Below are 5,216 nucleotides of genomic sequence, written 5' to 3' on the forward strand. Positions count from 1 at the left end.
CGTCCACAAGCAGCGAGATCGTGCGGGGTGGGCATCATCATGGAAACGACGCAGATGCAGGAGCCATGGAGCACCTTCTTCCTACTCACCCTCTTCCTCCTCTACATCATGCTCGCAGGAGCCGTCTCAGTGACGTCGTTCCTCCCGAAGAAATCGCCGGAGTCGGAGGCGCTGAGGAGGGTGAGCCTCGTGGTGGTCATCCTGCTCACCTACAACTACGGCATAAGGCTGTGGGCGGTCCTGCCGGCAGACATGATGTGGATGGCGTGGATCTTCTTCTCTGTCATCACGGCCGGATCCATCTTCATAAGCGTCATCTACTGGAAGTTCGGCCACCAGGAACCCCAGCAGAGCAAGCCCACGGCCGGCGTAGTAGGGGCCGAGAAGAACCTGCAGACGCCCCTCCTCAAGAGGAGCGTCTCAGCCATCGGGGACGCTGTTTGACAGGACGAAGAGCCGGGAGATCCTCCCATCCCATGTGTTGGCCTTAACGCTAGTCGGATAATTGTGGGTATACCGAAGAGTGTCGCTTCGGTTGTGTTGATTGGAATCAAAGCATCCTTGTTTTTGGATATATAGTTTAATAAAATCTTAGTCTTTATTTTCTCGTGTTCAAAGACATTTTAGTGTTTATCGATGTAACAATAAGTAACTACTCTCTCCCTCTCTCTCTCTCTCTCGTATGGGGTTAGAGGGGTTGATTTTCATCGTATACAATGGTGCCCTAAAATCTGCCCAATCAATCGCTTGCTTCCAACCACCACAAATTCTTTAACTGCGAGGCGGGATTGACGGCATGGAACTACTGCATTGGTTATTCATCTTCGGGCGTTTGGGAGATGGAGAGTTCCTTTTATTTCTTCTTCAGTTGTGGCAAATCCCCTGCGTGTTTAATCACCTCTCCCGCCTGTCTCGTTGACATGCGGTGTGGATGCAAATCGCTTGAGAAGAAATTGGGAACAAGTCGTAGCCTGCGCTGCCTCAGCCCGGTGGGCAGCGGGCTGGGTACTCGAAGGACGGGCTTACGGGAAACCAACATGAATGAAGTCGGGCTCGGGTAAAGGTATCAATGGATCAGGTTTGACCCAGACTTAACCCTTACGAAACCCTATATGGTTAGGGTTTGATGACGGGGCAGAGCCAAAAGTCCCCCATGGGTGCCGACCCTGACCCGTATGGTATGGGTAGTCACTCATGCCCGACCCAAAAGCGACCTGACCACATCCTTTCGGCCTCTCCCCCGATACCCTCACACACACACACTCTCTCTCTCTCTCTCTCTCTCTCTCTCAGCTTTCAATGTGGCCTCCTCCCTCTGATGACTCGACTCTACAGCCACAGGCCTATACTGTCCTGAGTACCCAAGGTAGCCTCCGGCCATCCGACACATGCTGCTGCATCTGCGTGCACAGGACAAGGTCCTCTCTCACGTTCATGCACACCTTAATTAATATTTTTCATTAATTATGTCTTCTCAGTTAACATGTGAAATTATGATTGTTGTTTCTTAGGATTAGGGTTTAGGTTTTGATTTATTTTCTTTTAAATAGTTGCATTTCAATAAGTAGGGTTTAGGGCTTTTGTGCATTTTCTTTTCAATTAACATTGAGGTTTGTAACGAGATGAATATTAATTAGTTATTTATGTATTTTTTTAATTAACATTATACATAATCCACATGGTTGATTTTAGTTGGAAATTTTGGGGTTTTGTTATTTTTTATTTTAATTATCTTATGTATGCATATTATGAATGATTTTTGTCAGGATTGAGGGTTTCATTCAATATTTTTTTAAATAGCATGAATATTTAATTAGGTTTTAGAGTTTTTTGTGTTTTTTTAATAACATTTAGATTTTAATTTTATTTGTATTTTTAAATAAGCTAAATATTTAATTTAGGTATTTTTTTATTTTTTAATTAAGATTCTACAAGCTTGATTAACATAAATGCATAATTGATGATATAAGAATTAGGGTTTTGATTTTGTATTTGTTTAAATGACACAAATTTTAAATTATGCTTTTAGGGTGTCAAGTATTTTTTTTAATTAGCATTAAAATACGAATAATGAATACATGACTTTGGTTAGAACTTAAAATTTTAGTTTTTTTTTGTTTTAATTCGCATAGATGAGAGTTTTAGTGTTTTTTTGTTTCAATTTGCATGTATTTATTTTTTTGTTTCAATTAAATAAGTTAATGATTTGATTAGAGAAATAATTAAATAGGTTTCACTTAACTATGCTGATATAGAAATGCACATTAATGTTTTTTTATCAAAAAATGAGTGAATAATTAATGATAAAAAGAAACTGGGAAAAGACATAAAATCTATAAAATATATTTGATGTTCCTCTTTCTTTTGAATGGCTTATACTTTTTTTAATTATTTATAAAATATTTATAATAAATTTTATATTTTTGTTAGAAAGTGTTAAGCAAACTCGGTTAGAAAGTTATTTTTGTTATAAGATAAATAATGAATTTCAAGTTCGAAACTTAAGCTTAGTGACATTGCATTATTTATAGAATGTACTTTACTTGGTCTTTGTAAACAAAGCTAAATTGTGGAATATTCAGGATGTTATTATGATACTATGTGGTTCTTAAATAAATTTTTTATTCCTGAAAACATATTGTTTAGCTTCAATCAAGGTTCCTACTTATGAATATGATGACATAATGTAGTTCCTCAAATTTTTTTGTACTTGTTAGTATAGTTTATTATCATACAAATTTATTTTTCTTTTTACTATGCATTTGTGCCCATCCTAGCTTAAATTTTTGGTTCTACCCCTACAAAGGAGGTTCAATTAGAATTCATATCGAACTCAAAGAGTCCAATTAATATATAGAGCGGGGTATGGTTTATGAAATTTCACATCAAATTCATGCCAAACCGAGTTTCAATTAAGATTTGCAGTTTCAATGTAAACAAAATAAAAGTTATTAATTTATTTAAAAATTATTGTATTGTCCTTGTAAAATGGATTGTTTTCGAAAATGCCTCATAATCTACCAAAATCCTCCTCATGTCAAAAATTTGATTTCTCACCCTTTTTAGGATATTTTTACCCTCCCGCAAATATAGTACGACCTTCACAAATTATTTTTGTGAATGTCCCAAAAAATGTGTGAACTTTCTTTAACTAAATACTCTCAACACACATCCGCAAATATAGTATGACCTTCATAAATCATTTTTTTGCGAATATCCCAAAAAATGTGTGAACAATCTTTAGTTTCACAAATCATTTTTGTGAAGGTAAGGACATTTGCATCTTAATTATATTTGTTTTGCGTTAATAGGAGTTCCGCATATAACGCTTGCGAATGTGGGTTGTGTGAACATCTGACTTTTGCAGATGTTGTCCATACCTTATGGGAATGTGGGTCATGTGATTCAATGCTATAGTCATTTTTTGGGACATTCACAAAAAAAATTTGCAAACATTGTATCATATTTGCGAACGTCAGGAGTATTTAGTTAAAGAAGGCTCACACATTTTTGTAGACATTCATAAAAATGATTTGTGATTGTTGCATTATATTTATGGATGCACGTTCGGAGTATTTAGTTAAAGGCGATTCATACATTTTTTAAAATTTTTGCAAAAATGATTTGCGAAGTTCGTACTATATTTGTGGATGTGCATCATGCGTATTTAGTTAGAGGAGCTTTGCACATTTTTTAGGACATTCATAAAATTGATTTGCGAAGGTCGTACTATATTTATGAATGTACATCGAGAATATTTAGTTAAAGGAGGTTCATACATTTTTTGGGGCATTCACACAAATGATTTGCAAAGGTTGTACTATATTTGTGAAATATATAAATGTCCTAAAAAAGTCCAGAATCAGAATTTTGAACATGGAGAGGATTTCAGCAAATTATGAGGCATTTTTGAAAAACACCATTTTACAAGTATAGTATGATCATTTTCTGTTATTTTATTGGGTGTGGTTTGGGTCTGGTTTGTGCAAACCAAATACATGCAATTCCCATTAGGGTCAATTGTTGGTTTATATATTTCATAGTGTAGAAAAATAATTGAAAGGTGATGTTAAATGGTGGTGGACATGAAGATGTTGGATAATTTATGAAATTGTTGTTATGATGATAGTTACTTCTAGTCAATTCCATCTTTAGTGTTGTTTATTCCCTTTGTTATTGCTAAAGCTAGGGCTACACAATGAGTCAAGCAAGCTTGAGGTCAATTTGAGCCTGACCCATTTAAGATCTGCTCGAACTTGCTTGAGAAAGTAAATGAGTTGAGCTTGAGCATGGATTTAGGCTTGGTATACATAAATGAGCCAAGCTTAAACAAGTAGAGGAGATCAGAAACACGTTTAGTCTCGCTTGGTGCCCCAAACACAAGGTTGAAGTTAAGGATATAGAAAAGATTTCCTATGCATCTAATATAGCGAGTCTTATGTATGCTCAAGTGTGTACACGTCTGAATATAGCATATATTGTTGTGGTGTTACGCAGATATTTAAGTAAGGTAGAAATGGATAATTGGAAAACAACCAAACGAGTTATGTGATATTTACAAAGAACAAAAGATTATATGCTCACATACAAAAAGTCAAATCAATTAGAGATCATTGAGTATTATGATTCTGACTTTACCGGGTGCCAAGACAATCATAGATCCATGTTGGGTTATGTTTATTTGTTGGTTAGATGAGTTATTTCTTGGAGGAGTGCTAAGCAGGTAGTCATTTCATCTTCCACTATAACGGCAGTTGACAACCTGTTATGAAACATCCAATCATGAAATATGGTTACACAATTTTGTTACTGGGCTGCAAATTTTAGATAACATTGAAAGATCGTTAAAATTGTTTTGTAGCAATAATTCGACAGTACTATATTCCAACAACAACATGAGCTCGTCAAAGTCAAAACATATAAAGATTATGTTCTTTGTTGTTAAAGAAAGAGTACATAATGGTCAGATATCTATTGAACATATTAGCACAAACTTCATGATTGCGGATCTGCTTACTAAAGGTTTACCACCCAAGGTCTTTCACGAGTATATTGCTCGAATGAGTGTTGTTTTATTTAATGATATGTTGGTCTAGTGGGAGTTTGTATTTGGATGTTTTGAAATAAAATAAAGTTTTATTTTATGACTGCAATATAAGGCTCATGTTACACTTTCATTTTGTACTCATTTATTGTAATCTCACTAAAGAATAAGA

Source organism: Nuphar pumila, chromosome 6, assembly GCF_984573655.1.
Source record: "Nuphar pumila chromosome 6, dmNupPumi1.hap1.1, whole genome shotgun sequence".
Classification (NCBI taxonomy): domain Eukaryota; kingdom Viridiplantae; phylum Streptophyta; class Magnoliopsida; order Nymphaeales; family Nymphaeaceae; genus Nuphar; species Nuphar pumila.